This window comes from Corapipo altera, unplaced genomic scaffold (assembly GCF_003945725.1).
Source record: "Corapipo altera isolate COAL_440 unplaced genomic scaffold, ASM394572v1 0, whole genome shotgun sequence".
Taxonomy (NCBI): domain Eukaryota; kingdom Metazoa; phylum Chordata; class Aves; order Passeriformes; family Pipridae; genus Corapipo; species Corapipo altera.
In genome coordinates, this window is record NW_020884872.1 from 54319667 (window position 1) to 54336563 (window position 16897).

Consider the following 16897-nt stretch of genomic DNA (forward strand, 5'->3'; position numbering starts at 1 on the left):
ATCCATAAAATCTACATAATAGATTACTGTTACTGCAATATTTTAGAGTTTACACAAAGGGAGAGGCTCTTCACATTGAGTGTTTTCTCGAAGGACTATGGAGGAGGAATAAAGTGTGAGCAATCCTCCCGCTCCCATGACACAACTCTGTGGCTGCACAGGGACCCGGTGGGACAGCTTGTCAATTAATACTTTCTTCTGAGGTTTTTCAGTCCTTAAAAAGGCTGTGTTTATAGTATACTTGTACTAAAGTGGAGAAATAGAAAACTTCTCTGCCCATCTGAACACACACCAAGATATTTGCAAGGATATGTAGTGACAGGACAAAAGGAAATAGTTTTAAGCTGAAAGAGGTTAGATTTAGATTGGATATTAAGATAGAATTCCTCACTATGAAGGTGTTGAAACACTGGAACAGGTTGCCCAGAAAAGTTATTGATTCCCCATTCCTAGAAGTGTTCCTGACCAGGCTGGATGGGGTTTTGAGCAATCTAGTCTAGTGAAAGGTGTCCCTGCCCGTAGTGGGAGGAGGGGGTTGGAACTAGATGATATTTAAGACCCCTTCCAACCCAATCCATTCTATGATTCTATGTTAGTGGCTGGGATTTCAGTCTTCTCAAGGGCTTAACACCTTTTTGTATTGTCTATGAAATCCCCTTTCATCAATAGGTGTCTTTCAACATGGGCTGGTGCCACACCCTGAATCCTGCTGTCTCAATCTAGACTGGCAGCTGGTCAACGTCTCCAGTTTGAAGGGATTGTGGTGTGGTAGCAAAAATGCACTGGAACAAGGGAAAGAGAACTGTGCCTGTCCTTGCTGGACAAGTTGGGGGCAAGACTCAGCTTTGACAGCTACACGGAAGGGAAGAAACTCCCAGACATTGTGGTATAGGCAGCAAAGTCAATACAAATTATTCACACAAAAGTATTAAGGTAGAGAACTTCTTCCACAAATCCATTTCTCCCTGTGGGAGTCAGATCAGAACTAAGCAAACCAAACGTCTTGGCTCCTTCTTTGCTGCCAAACCTTTGATGCCAGTGCACCAAGTGTTTTGAATTATCCAGTGGGAGGCTACAGCAAACATATTCCCCTCGTTCAGGGGTAGACCAGGACCATGGCAGTGTTATAGCCCACTAGTCTCCACAGCAAGAAAAACAAGGACAGAAAAAAACCCATCTTGGTTCCAAAACATCATGGCTCTGATGACAATATTTCAAATAGGAGCATATAGTAAGGCCAGGTTTATTTAGTGCTCAGCCTTAGATCATATAAAAACCCTCACATCTAGGTCATATAAAAGCCCCAGATCCCTGTTAATCCTCATGAATGCTTCTCTGAGACAGGTGAATAACATTTCTTGCTCTTAGATAGAAAAGCTATAGTATGGAGATTAATCCCTCACCATGAAGACAGAGTGAAGAAAGATTAAAACTGCAGGGACTTTTCTAGCCTACCCATCTCTGAAGTCCAAAATCCCTGGGCTTACCTACTGCCATGAATCCAAATATTTGCAGTGTTGGTTTAGCTCCTAAGGGTGGCAAATGAATCTACTCACTCTATGATGTTTCTGAATGACAATTTATGTCTGTTTTATACAGAGGCCTCCACCTCGCTTTCTACTCTTACCTGCTTTACCCAGATTTCTCTCTTTTCAGTATGCATCAAAAGGAAACCTTGAGACAAACTGAGAGATCCTTGATGACTTGGTAAGGCTGGAGATCAGCCCACCTTGGAGGTGAATCCCACCAGTAGCTTCAGAGCCTCGCATGGAGACAGGATGTGCCCTACCATGGCCACACAAACTTGGTCTCACCGTACTCCAAAGCATGGTGGAGAGCACCTGGTCCTCTCCCAGCACAAGCACGTGTGTGGTTACTAGGGGAGTTGTTGCTGCTTTCTTGGGTGACCAGGGGAAGAAAGGAAACAAAAACTAGAAAAGTGACAAGAATTGTCCATCTGAGTTTTTAGCAATATCATCCTCACTCAGCTTCAGCAAATTCATGTTGAAGTTGAGGGCACATTTGTATTTCCCAACAAATGCAGAGAAAATATTTAGAGTGCAGCCCAGTGTACAGCTGGTATACTGGAAATGTTTGACAGAAAAAAATATGACATTCTTCTGGTTTCATTGTGAGTCTTTGACAATGCTGCTATTGTTTGAAATATTCCCTGTGTCCTAATAAAAAAAAGCCCTAAGGAATGGCAGTCCCTACTCCGGCCATTGTTAAAGATGTTTCATTTTTCAGTCCTTTTGACGCTATCCACAGACCAGACACCAAAAGCTCACTGTTTGTAGCTACATCCCCATGCTCTTTTCAGGTCCTCAGCTCACCTTTCTGTTTCCTTCTCATCACTGGGCCTTTTCCAGTATCTTTTTCCTCTGAATATCCAGAAAGTTTGTGACAGGCAAGAAATACCCAGATGTCCAGTCTGACGATGCAACTCTGCTGACCTGGGAGTGTTCACATTAACTGGGGACACAGAAAACATTCAAGAAAATGACCACAAATCTATTTCCGGCAATCTCAATAACCCTACAGGCATAGTATCCACTCTTCACAAAGATGGTATATTGGCTCTGATCCTTACAAGACCCAGAGACAAAGAAACATTGTCAACAACAATGAAGCAGAGTTAATTAAACATATCAACTGAGGTTTGATCAGAAAGACTTATCTTCACTTGGGAGCCAGCCACTAGGAGCCAGTGGACCTATCTCTTACTCTCTCTTTTTTTCCTGTGTTCACATGGGATAAACAAATCTATAATGTCCAGCAATAAACTTTTGCTCTGTTTGAAACCTGGTTAACCAGACATGGGATATAGTTGCCAGTGGTATCTGAGTTGCAATAAATTCTGACCAAAACATAATCCAAGAAAGAGTTGACAGTGAATGGAGGGAAGGGCAAAGAATCCCAATCCTTGTATTTGCTGGCAACTGAAAAGGCAGCAGACGTCTTCACAAAACAGCTTTCCCCCTCCCAGGCTGACACAGTGCTGTCAGATTGAAAGGGCACAAATGCCAACTGTGCTGCCTGACATGCTTCAGCAGGGAGAAATGCTGCAGCCTGTGTTTGGCAGTGTGATTTGCTGTCAGGGAATTTCATAGCCTCGGGGTGCAATTACCAAAAGCTCTGGCGCCTGCCGTGTTCAATCTGCGCTGAGGTACAGTCAATGGGTGGGTACCTGAGGGGTACCCAGTGAGGGGCAAGAGCGCGAGAGCATGTGGCAACCATCCCACCCCATGTGGAGTCAGCACTGGGATGTGGACGTAGTGCAGGGACCATGGAGCAGACAGTGGAAGAAGTGGGCCAGGTTTGGCCCAGGTGGCTACTAAGCCTCACCAACTGGGTGCAGGACTGGGAGAGAGGGGATGAATAATGAATGTATGCAGTAAGGCCAGCTGGAAGGTAAAAGATGAATGAGAGAGCAGAACGGGATCTGGCAAACTTCCAAGGGATGGAGTTTTAATCTGTGGCTTTTGTTTATTTGAAGGCCTCTGATTCTGAAGTGGGAAAGAGATAAGGGATCTGCAAGGTTTCCCATGCGTGTGGAGCAAGTTGCCAGCCCATCCATCTGTACTGGTTTTGGAAGGGATAGGGTTAATTTTCTTCTTAGTGGTTGAGTTTTGGATGTAGTATGAGAACAAAGATGTTAACACATTGATGTCTTAGTTGTTGCTAAGTAGTGCTTACTCTATGTCAAGAACTTTTCTATAAACAGATGCACAAGAGGCTGGGAGGGAGTGTAGCCAGGACAGGTGACTCGAACTGGCCAAAGGGATGTTCCATACCTTAGAGTGTCAGTCCCATATATAAACTCGGGGAGCTGGCCAGAAAGGACCAATAGCTACTAGGGGCCTGCCTGGGCATTGGTAAGTGAGTGGTGAGCAATTGTATTGTACATTACTTGTCTTTCTTGGGGTTTATTCCTCTCTCTCTCTCCTGTTCATTGTCATCATTATTACTTCACTTTATTACAATCATTAAACTGTTCTTATCTCAAGCCACAAGTTTTACCTTTTTCCAATTCTATTCATCCCACCAGGGTGGGGAAGTTGAGTGAGCGAGCAGCTGGTGGTATACTTGGTTGTTGGCAGAGGTTAAACCAACATCCCAGCTGCTGGGCTCCACAGATTTGGTCCCTGCTGCCCACCAGTGTGATGAACAAGCTTTGAAGTGAGAGCTGGAGCTGTGCTTGCCCTAAACTGGGACATCAGTGGGTTTTAACCACAGCATGAGGCAGGTCAAAGTGTCTCTATTTTAAGCTGGTCAGATGCAGATGATCCACTGAGATCCTGTCAGCTAACTTGGCCTCTTATATATGTAAGGACTCCAGGAAGACATGAAGACCATGCTGTAAATGAGACTTGGCGTTCCTTTACATCCTGCAAGGGCAACTCATGATAAAGCTGATTTCACTCCGTCTTGTGTTCAAGTTCTCAGTTCCACTGTGCACAGTTCTAGGCTCATTTAAAAGCATTCAGCAAATAACATCTCAGAATATATGTCAGATATTTTTTAATCTGGGAGTAGTTCAGTTTGCTTGTTTATGAAATCTCAGTAGAATATTTTTCTCTGCAGTCTATGCAGAGCAAAAGCACAGGAACAGCTGATGATCTTTTTTTTAGACTTCCTTGAAAAAATCCTGCACTGATGAGTGATGTTACTAAATATAAAAGCTGATCTCTACAGCAGCCGCTTTAACAGATTGCTAAGTTTTATGAGGCAAAAGTGTCTCTGCAGAGCTGCAAAGAGCAGAAGATAATGAAAACTTTGGAATCAGATAGAGGTGACCAGCAGGACCATGAGTCACAGTACATGGAGTCAGAGCCAGCACAGTCTGGAGGAACCAAAACAAACACTGCAGTATTTTTGGAAAGGGAAGACTGGCAAGCATGTCTTTACCTGGGCAAGATGAAATGCAGCAGATGGGGAGATCCTGAGGGGGAGAGAAACTCAGAGGTGGGAAACTAAACCTCATATTCCTTGGCAATCAACCAGGACGTTGAGAAAACTCAATTGAAACTGTACAACAATGGCAGCGGCTTCCCTCTCGCCCTGAAATACATGCTCTGAAATCATGCTCTGAGCCAATGAAGGAATATGCAAAGACACAAGGGACCAGATTCAGTGGACCAGTAGCTGTGTGTGTTTCACAGAACTTGCTGGGAGCTGTGGTGCGCAGCCAGCCTTCTCCTCTCTGGCACTGTAAAGCTTCTTCCTAAGAGTTCTGCTTACTGTAAGGAACTCAGGGTCCAAAACTGAGGGAGTTGTGAGAGACAACTTTGTTCTTTCCAGGACTTAGACTACCCATACAAGTTGCTAGCAGTTAGGCAGAATGATCCTTGCACAGCTGACTGGTTGCTTGCAGGACAAAGCTGTTGGTTTAGAGGGGACAGTTCTGTCTTATGGCTTCTGGAAGGGATAGATGTGGGTGAATGGCTATTTCTACACTTGGTCATTATCTCAGCTGGCTTCTTCAGTAAGGATAGGCTGAGACCTACCATGAAAGTCAGCCTTTGTTGAGAATGGGGAGGGGAGAGTTACAGAACTGGGAGAGCCACAAGAATTCAGGGATGAGCAAAACATAAATGAGTGGGGAAGGCATCTGAGTCAGATACTGGAAACCAGGGTTCTGGGAAGGGAAGATGGGTAGAACAGTATCCATTGCTCTGTGGTAGGCATCCAAAACATCCAAGGAGATAGTTGAGAGACCCAGCTTGCCCGGCATGGCTTTGCCCAGTGAAATGACAATGGTAATGAAAGCAAACAGTCATCAACGTCACCATAATGGGCTCCCTGCTCCCCTGCATCACCTTGCTTCAGTTTCCTCCCCCTGCTGAGAGCTGAGGGCAAGGAACTCAATCAAAATTACTGTGGAAGCAAATCAAGAAGAGGGTGGAACAAACTGACTGAGGGAAGGAAAGTTATTAACATGCAAATCAATGTAGATAAGTCAGGGGGCAGGGGAATCTGAGTTTAATTCATGTAACTGTGGAGATGTGAGGACCAGAGCTGACAAGAATTTAAACAAAGATTATGCCTATGTGTTATATGTGTTTGTGTGCTTCATAATGGCACCAGGCGACAGTAAAAGAATAGATATCCCTGTGGGCTGAAACACTTGGTAAATTGACTTTTCTCAACACCTTTGAGTGTCCATTCCTGCACACACATGCATTCTGCCATTCTATCCAGAATGCCAGTACACATCATTGGAAAAATGCCAAGCAGGTTTTTTAGGAGGAAGGTTTATTTGTAACTACTTCCAACTAAGAGCATTTAAGCTGCATTTATTTGCTAAGTAATGTTGACTTCCTGATTTTTATGTGAAAGTGTTCTTATTTCAAAGGTAAACCATAAAAGTGGATTCCCCAGTCTCTCTTCTCAGCAGCCTAAGTAATACAGCACTCCAAATCTGTCACAGGCTGAGATGGAGATATATTTTCTGTAAACCTGCTGTTAAAATATTGGCAGCACAAGTCTGCTATAACATCACTCATTCCAAACAAAAGGACACACGGACATGAGAAGATTAAAAGACCAAAAACAGAAGCATATTTGGATTTCCCAGAGAACACAAGACATGCAAGAGTTGTTTGTGAAGGACTGGCAGGACAAGAATTTACTGAACCAGGAGCAGCTGTCATAGCTGACACCAGAGAACTGGTGTCAAGTCAGACATCACCTGGAAGAAAATTTCCCTGCTCAGAGGAACAGTGTTATAGAAGGAAAACTTTGGAAGCTGTTGGTTAAGGCACCTTCATAAAACCAGGAGGACACAGGTAGAGTCCCTACCAGAAACCAGTGATGCTTCATGGGAAAGGCAATTGATTGAGACAGAGCCTGGTTTGTAGGCCTGGTTCTACCTTTGTCTTGCACAGGCAACTCTTGGCAAGATTATCGAAGTGCCTCATTTTCCCTGTCTCTCAAATAGGGAGAGCCATTAAGCACCTTCATAAAGTCCATTGAGACTTGCCAGTGGAACAATGTCGTATATGCCGACATGAGCACCAGGAAAGATGCTCAAGATTCATTAATGACTTCTATTTTCCTAGATGACGCATGGCCAGATATATATTCAGAGAGCTCCTTTGCTTCCCTTGTGGGGTAGATTTTGAACAGTCCCAGAGTGTAGCAATGTGAACTGCTGCTCAGCAGTGACTGCAAAGTAGGTTACCTTCCTGCATATCCACTGTTCTCTGCATAAAGGCATGGGGATTTTATAGAGCTCTGGCAGACCTGCTTTCAGCATGGAAAGTCTGGGTTAAGTAAGACAAAAAGAAAGCCACGATCATCCATGTGCACCAAGCCCACCAGACTTCCATGCCTTGGAAGGGAGACGGACAGGAGCTGGGTGGCTCTGGTGACATATGCTGTAGTGAAGAGGCTGACATTATGCTCACCAGGTGGGAGACAGCATCCACTGGGCACAGCTGGCTACCCTGGGACCAAAACCATGCCCAAATCAGCCTGCCTTTCCAGCTCCAGACATGTAAGATCTCACATTTGTGCAGACTGACCTGTCTATGCTTGTAAGGTGTGTGTAGATCCGGATACTTTGTGAGTTGTATCAGCTTGTGCTCACTTTCAGGTTTTTTGTGTTCTGGTCCTCTTGCAATGCCAAGGCTAGTTTATCTCAGCTCTCAGACTGCACATGCCCAAGGCCATGAGCCACTGCTCAGAGATCATAGACTCACACAATATGCCAAGTTGGAAGGGACCCACAAGGAACATTGAGTCCAGCTCCTGGCCCTGCATGGGACCCTCCCCAAGAGTCACACCATGTACCCCAGAGCATTGTCCAAACACTTCTTAAACTCTTTCAGGCTTGATGTTGTGACCACTTCTCTGTGCAGACTGTCTCAGTACCCAACTATCCTTTGGGTGAAGAACCTTTTTCTAATATCTAACCTAAACCTCCCCTGAGACAACTTCAGGACATTCCCTCAGGTCTTGTCTCAATAATGTGCATTTCGTGCCCTTAATTTAGCATAGCTGAGTGTGTAAGATATATTCTTATGAGAAATCTGTTACTTCCCTTTAAGTTCAGCCCTTTCACACGGAGAACAAAACATTGTCATTGTGCTGAACTGTAGGATGCTAAAAATAAGTGGGCACTTTGTCACCAGCAGTAACACTTCAGAAGGCAGTCCAATTTTCTTTTTGCCTCCCTCAAGTTGCTCCTCCATTGCTAAATCTCCCCAGCATGTCCCTTCATCATATTGAGCTATTTTTAGATGCTCCTTCTCCACAGGCAATTGATCCACAAATCAAACAAAGCTATGGAGTCTCCCAGTGTTATGGAGATTTTCAGAGGTTTAGTCTTGAACTGAGATCAGACGACATTTGAGAATTCCTTGACTTTTTTTTCATTAGACATGACTCACAAGGCAGAACCCATGCTGCGCCTGTAATCCAAAGCCTCCTTAAGAGACCTCAAGTTCTGTCAGGTCCCAGAAAAGAAACATCCTCAGACCTAAGGAATAATAGTGCAATAGGACCTATTATCCTAAAGTCAGCTTTTATATTCTGTACAAAAAGCATAGGTTTCTACTGGAGTCTAGTTTTTATATTGGTAAAGTCAATAGCTACATCCTTGAAACATTGCAGTAGCATGTTCAATATGTTTATGGCCATTTTCTGTTTCTCTTGCATTAATTTTTGATACAGGAGTGTAGTAAGGAGCCAAGAGATAAAAAGGAACACAGACAATGTGGGAAAGTCATTATGATATCCTTCAACTACTTGAGGTGACATTGTTTCCCTACAAAACAAATTGCTTATCACAGATTCCATTACTCAAGAGACAGTAAACAGTTGCCACAATGCATGCCTCATAGGCACTAAAAGGGTCTACAGGATATTTGTCAGCCTCGCTTGATTTTTGGGGAGGAACTTTTTTTATACAATTAAGCCTGAGCAACATAGGTTTGTTTCTTTTTCCTTTTTAAACCCATTGAGAAAACATAGGTGGCTTTATGGTGGGGATTCAAAAGTTGAAGTACGGAGATTGATGAAGAGAAAACAGGTGAAAATCGAGAGGTCAGTGGGCAGGACAAAAATAGGGCTAATATGGAAAATGTTTCCTCCTTATTTGGAGGATGACCTCTTTTTGTGGTGTCCTGAAGATCAGCTGGTATTCAGGACAGTTAGAGTGGCTTTCAGAGTCCAAGTCCATCACCTTAGCAATTTAGCTGCTGGCACTGTCAGAAATGCTGTCCAAGATATGCAGAAAAGTTCTCAATCACCTCTTTTTATTTGTTCATCTCATATGTGCCATGATTCAGTGGCCTACAGTCATCAGGTGCCAGGTAGCTTGGCCTCTCTCTGAGCCCACGATGCTACTTAAAACACTGGAAAGCTTAAAATCACCTGCCCCAGAAGCCGGGTTGTGAATTGCTGTATATCTTGAGCAATGTATTTAGGGTCTGTCAGCACCTTCGCTCTGCATTGCCATGAAAGGAAATAAATGTTCAGATTGACTGAAATGGCTCCAAGCAGCTCAGAACATTTTATGATTGTGCTGAAGCAGCTTTGAATGGTCCTGCTGTCTGAGCGGCAATGAAAAAGGAACAGCAGGCTTTGCTTCTAAGTACATTTACTTCTTGACTGTTGAAATTTTCTGTCTGATCGAGGCTCAGGCAGCAGTGTTTCTTAATTATGTAAGCCAGTGAAGTACCTGGCACTGAGTGCTGCATTCATGGGAGTTTTACTATGGTTCCCAAAGGAAACTGCATGTGAAATAGGCTGCTGAATGTTTTGTAAAAAGCATTTGCCATTTTCAAAAGTACAGTCCTGAAATGTCCATGTATGGAGTGACAGTGAATACAGTGGCTTCCACTGGGAAGATTAAATGTCTTGTAAGACTTAAAAAATGAGGAGGAGGGAAGAATGGAGAAGTGCAAATCTTAATAAACATTTAATTAGACCTCAGTCTTCCTAATATTAGATAAGCAGGAGATAAAACCACCTCTATTGCCTGGAACAGAAGTTACTGAAAAACTGAGTATCAGCCATCTGCTGATATACATAAGTAACCTGATGCAGTGTTTGGAATTTCTATACCAATTATTTCCATTCAAATGCTTAAATTTTCATATCAACATTGCTTAAAAACAAAGCTTCAGCTTATCTTACTTGCAGACAGCTATCATTTTTCAGCAATTTCTATCTAGTAATCTGCTAGGTCTCTGATTGCTAGTTTGATAGCTGTGAGTTAAGCATAGCTACACTGCAAGTCACAGGTCATATAAAATCAGCTCCTGGAAAGGCACGCTTCAGTGGTCTGACTCCATTAGCTAAAATATCTTTCAGATTCTCCTTGAGAGTCAGACTGGCCCAGAAAGCTGCCCTTTAATTCACATTCCTTGATATCGACAGTATGAGCAGGCATAACAACCTACAGACTGAGGAGCTGTGAAACTGTTCACCAGTACATGACAAAACCAGAGTCCCTCTTCAGAGAGAGGTGAATACCACTGCTACACATTGAAAACAAATGCAGATTGATTAATATTTCATTACAGATATAAACATTTAATGGGATTCCTCTTCGAAATGTCACTGCACATCTGAGTATGACTGGCTTTATTTTCTACACCCTACTTCTAAAAAGTTAACTTCTTCCCTCTTACCACAGATGGATCTGTTGCCTGCAGTGTGACTTCTCCTGGTACTGTTGCCCTCAGGACTTTAAAAAAAAAGTAGAATAGGTATTAATGATGACTACTATGTCCGTCTTGTTCAATGGTCTTCAAGAGAGTGGGTATAATAACTACTTTGGAAATGTAACACCTAATCTTTTGGTAATGGATTATCCCAAAACAAGGTTCTTTGATAAGTTAGTGAGAAACAGCTTGAAAGCTTCCATAAGTGACAGTCATGCTCCGCAGGAGCAAATTGTAGCAAAGGGCTGGAAAGTGTGATGTGGAGAACTGCAGCAGATACCCTGCTCACAAACATGCTTTTGAGAAGAGGCACTTCCTGGGGTGGCTGTAAGGCACACAGACTTGCTGAAGTCAACATGTAGGAGCAGGGTGAAACATTTGCTGTGAGTTCTGATTTTAGCCAGAGAGAGAGCTAGGTGTAGTAATGCGCTCTAATGTTTTTTTTAATTTCTGTGTGCACCATAATTAGGTATTAATCCAAGAAGTGTAGAAAACAAATGATATGTTGACAGCGACTCAAAACCAAATATCTCACACTGCAATTCTTAATATAGCCACTGAGCTCCAGGCAAGAAGTATTTCATCATTTCAAATCTGCTGTCCTAATTATAGCTTGTGTTTTAACTGAGGTTTCCTTTTGCCATTTCCCTACCAGAAGATATTACCATTCAGTAAAAGAAACTCCTTTACTAACCCTTCCTCTTGCTTGGAGTTACTTTACTTTAGGATAGGACTTAGGGGCCCTAGTGATAGGTTGGGAAATATTTGTCCTAGATGCTGTACAGAGAGCTCACTGACACTTTTGGTGGTATACTATAAAGGAAAATAATCCAAATGCTTCATATGGAGAGTTACTGAGCCACAGTGAGTCATAGGTGTGGAGCATCTACTACCACGCTGTAGTGGGGTCCTCAGTAAACCCCAAGTATATGGCTACATTTCTACTTTCTATTCTTTGTCCTTTCCATCTGGCAGTAGAGTCCCTTTGGACCCACCCAGCCTGGTAATATCAACTAAGAACTGTGGTTTTACACCATATAGCAGATTTTACTTAACATCCTTTGAAATGTTCATTATGTTAGTTAATCCACTTTTCATTTTGTTCCTTTGGAACAGGCAAGATAAGGATGCACAGCTGACTTGCTTTTCAAAAAAGGTGCTTTATTATCCAAATCCAGCAGTTTGTTTATCTGTAAAATAAATACAAACCATTATTTTACTAGGAGTTTCTGATCTTTGAAGACATAACTCCTAAATAAATACTAATTGCCAATATTATGTACCACATAAATCTGGCATTTGTAGGATCTTCTTTTAGTTAATTCTCAGATCACAAGAAACATTTAGATAAGTACAAAATCAAGAAATATATAGGGATTTTTTGGCTTATAAAATGTGTGTTTGTCCATGTCTGTGTATTTTTTCCATAGGAAAAAAGATGGACAGTTTACCAAAACATAATACAAAGCCAGATAAAAAATGGCTATGGCATTTTGCCCATTGAATCTGTGCCTGACTTAAGTCAGTGGACTATTTGCCATAGGTTCCTACAGTTTTTGGATCAGGGTTATGGAGTTCAATCCAAGCCTATTGAAATGACTGAAATCCTTAAGAGAAAAAAAAAGTATTCATGTGAATTGTTAGCTTTCTCTTAGCAGCTATCATGCTTTCAAAAGCTCAAGGTTTTGAAAAGTGGCAACACATGGCAGAGGTTTAGGGAACGGGATAAAATTATGGGGCTGAGAGGCAGTGGAATTTGTAGAAAACCACCCACTCAGATGTCCTGTGTAGGAATTGGCTGCCCACTACTTGATGAAACGTTCAGTTCTTTGGTGACAAGCTGGAGCAGAAGTGCTTTGCAGCATGACTTTGTCTACAAGCCCAACAAGTCTACTTTATTTCTTTATTACGTGCTCTTAAATATTGATTTTGCTGACTGGTGTGAAGATAATCAAAGCTACTGATAGCTCCTGGACAATGAAAAGAGAATGAAAACATTCATGTATGAAGAACAAGTCTGCATTCAGTTTTCAAACGCACATAGAGCACGTGGAACACCTTGGCTTCTGGCCTGGAGTTGAGGCTGGTACAGGGGTCTCACACAATGGTGACAGCAAGCTTTACTCCCATTCCCAAGAACAGTGTGAGGCATCAGCTTCCTGCCTACTAAAATAGACCTGCATTTGGTTTATGCTTCAGGTGAGATGGGGCTTTTTTGTGCTCTAGCATTGCTTTACCATTCCCATCCAACAAGCCAAAATGATTTACAGCCACTGCGGTGACGATCATGCTTGATGCAAGTTTAGAAATGACTGTACATCTAGTGATGCTCAGTTCTGGCCACAGTGCCTGCTGAGGAGCTATTTGAGGGTTACAAGATATCCCTGTGCGATGAAGGATGCTCAGAGCAGAGTAAGTTATAGTTAATTTGCTTTCAGTCAGCCAGGAAATCAGGCAGCAATGTGCTGGACCCTAGTGGTGTAGATATGTCTAATGAAGCTGTGCCATATGTTCCTTTCAGAATTCCTTTAATTTTCCTTGTGATGACTTAATTTAATATGCTTGGCATAACATAGAATATCCCTAACATACTGATATTCTTAGCAGATACTCCTAGCAGACTGAAAGGTCTCAAAAGGAGTCAGTCTTTACTCAATTAAAATATGCATATAAATTTCAATGAATATTTTGTTTCTTGGTGAGGAACGTGAAAAAAGGACACCTATTTATATTTAACCTAATAACCATCCTTCCTGTTGCTTAAACAAGTGAACTTGAAACTGTTTCAAAATTTTCCTTATATTCTCTGATCCATCACTATTTAAAGAATAATAATAAAACCACTTAATACTCAAAAGCATATATTTAAAATCCTGTCTGCTTAAGGGATTACATTTAAATGTCACTTCTAAAAAAAAGACATATCTAATTTTGTCATTGTCTCTCTGGAAGGTTAAGTATGTAGAGCAAAATTAATGCTTATGTTGATGCACAGATTATCTCTCTTGTCATTCAGTTTGATATTTTTCACCAACTATTTAAATGAATGACAGATAAATTGCAGTTGCCACTGATTTCTGGATTTTCTCTCAAGAAAAAGGAAATAGAGGTGTTAAACCACCTCAGGAGCTATCTACTCATTTCAAAACATTTTTAAAGGTTGGGGGTTTTTTCATAGACATATATTTGTATTTTGTGAAGAGAGTAAACTCTACATCATGTAGTAAAAATTCAAGTAACCCGTTAACATGTAAGTCTTGAAAAGTAATGACTTTTTTTGATAGAAATAGCATAATGCCCTCTCAAATTCCAGACAGGGCCTGCACATACCTTATATTTATGCAGAAAAGCTTCTCCCCAACTTAATGCTTGAATGACAGAATTTGCATTTTATCTCTCAGAAAATACTGTGTTAATGCTCAGGACAAGAGTCTTGGCACTGCACACTATGCTGCATAGGCAAAGAAAGTCCCCAGCTCTCTGGGGTTGGGGTGGGAGAATTTCCTAGTCAAAATGTGTTCTCCTGAACTCATTCCCAAAGATTAAACTTATGTAAATAGAGTTGCACCAAGTTCTTCCACCTCCACTTGCCTCACTCAAACTTATATATGAAGTACATTTCCAGTCAGACTGTATTTATTAAGAACAAGCTGTTCCTGACCCACCATGGTGTGTCACTGGATTTGTGACTGAGGGAAGAGCAGTGGCTGTTGTTTGCATGGGTTTTAGCAAGTCTTTTGACACAGGCTCCCAGTGCTTTTGTACTGAGTTTGGACATTACGGTCTGGATGGCTAGGCAACCTGATGGGTAAAAGCTTGGTTAGATGACCAGGGTTGTGTCTCCTGGTTGGACCTGAATGCTTGTAGTGACTGGAATATCACAAGTCTGTCATGGAACCCATCCTGTGTAATGGCTTCATCAGTGACCTTAAGAGCTGAAGGATTGTGCTCACACCAAGTTTTCAGATGACACCAAGCTGGGAGGACCAGGCAATATACTGAGGTGTAGAGCTGCCATCCATAGGCACTGAGAATCTGGAGGAATGGAACAACAGGAACCTTATGAAATTCAACAAGGACAAATGCCAAGTCCTGCATATGTGAAGGAAGAAGCCCCTGCAGTGACATAGGTCAGGAGCTGCCTGACCTGGGAGCAACTCTGTGGGAAGGACCTGGGGACCTGGGGTCTGGAGGCCAAAAGTCAGGGCTTGTTCAACCTGGCGAAAAGATGGCTGGTGGGGGACACGATAACCCAATAGCAGCCACCCAGTACCTATGGGGAGGCGACAGGAGACGGAGGTGAGCTTTTCTCAGTGATTCTTGGTGAGAGGATGAGACAATGGACATTAGTTGAAACAAGAGATCAAGGAAAACTCATTCCCCATGAGGACAGTCAGGCAGTGGCACAAGCTGCCAAGGGGTGTTGTTCATCTCCATCCTTGGAGGTTTTCAAGACCAGGGGGAAATTCTTAAGCAACCTATTGTAGCCTCATGACTGACCCTGCCTTGGGCAGGAGGTTGGACCACAGACTTCCTGAGGTTCTTTCCCACCTGAATTATCCTATGGTCCTAAAATAGCTTATGATAATGAACAGTAGTCTGTGACCATATGATTTGTTTCTATATATATAGCTCCTGCATTAGTTGGGAGTGACAGATGAAACTTGCAGCTCCTAGAGCATTTGTTGGGAGTGGGCTAAGACATCTGACTGTGTTGACAGTAAGCTCCAGAACACTGTGTGCTCTAGAACATAGAAAGTGTATAATCACCCAAAGAATGAGACTTTGCAATAAATTTCCCAATGTAGTTGTTAGGGGAAACTGCTTAAATAGTTTTAAAATGCAGCTTGATAAATTTATTAACAGGATCCTGGGATACCATTGCCAGCACTGGCAAGGACAGAATTCAGTGACTTAGCAGCATGTGCAAGCTTACATCTTTTGTTTTGACAAATGCAAGGCCAAGCTCCTCATCTTCAAGAATAAATAAATGGAAAATTAAACATGGTAAATATTGTAAATATTTCATTGACACTTCATACTGTGAAATTGAAAGGAATCTTTTGCCCAGTTTGAAGTTATTAGAGTTTGTAGCTGTGAGGCTTGATAACCATGATAATAAATGATATTTACATTCTAGCGAAAAATGGATATCAGAAGAAAAATGCACAAATATGGAAAAACCTAATTAAATTGTGATTGGTTTATTCATATCACAGCAGCTGAAGGCTATATGATAAACAGCTACAAAGCAGGTGCAGCATATGTCACTGACTTGATTATTAAAAATTGACATTTTATTTAAGACCAAACTAAAAAAAGGAGATTTTATACAAATTCTGAGAAAGTCAGTCATGCTATAATGGTATTGCATTTCAACAAAACCCTAATTTTCTTCATGAACTAATTGCACAGTTCCACTTTGTCATGATAAATTAAGCCTGAACCTGAGCATAGGAAGATCTAAAAAAAGTCAAAATGTTCTCCGTGATGTATGGTCCAGGATATAATCTTTAGAGAGCCAAATGCAGAATAATAACACACATATTTATAGCCAAATCACAGGAACCTGGTAGCAAACCAGTTTCAGTGGAAGGAAAGGCATGTTTCCAGAGTAACATACTGTGCAAAGGCAGCGTTTTTCCATTGAGACACACCTGACAAAGATCTTACTGTGGTCAGGGGATCCACAGTCAAAGTTGCATTTTTATCTCCTTCGTTTTTAATAAAGCAGCAATCCACAACCCTAACAGGTATATTCTTACTTACTGTGAGGATATATGGAATGCTACTGACTTACCACAGTGGGTTTGGGTATGGTCCTGAGTGCTCAAGAGAAGGGATGAGACTTGAAACCTGGAATCAATAGGGAAGAACTCCATGTCCCACTGCTGCTGGTGCCATTGGAAGAGCATGCAGGGAGGCAAGTCCACACAGCATGGTTGGTGTGCTTCTCAGCAGAAGTGCAGTCAGATGAGATAGGGCTATTATCGGCTAATCTGGGAGAGGTAAAGTACAATTTTGTTTTCACTGCACAGCACCATAAAGCAAATAAATAGGGCTTAGCCTATATTGAAACTTGATAAAATTCAGTTGAGTGATATCAGGATTGATCACTGTAAGCTGACATTGCTATTTCCACATTCCTCCAAAAAGCTGCCCAGTGCAATGTACAAAGCAACTGAATGGTGTCAGATTTGTTCAGCTACAAGTGTTACTAGCCA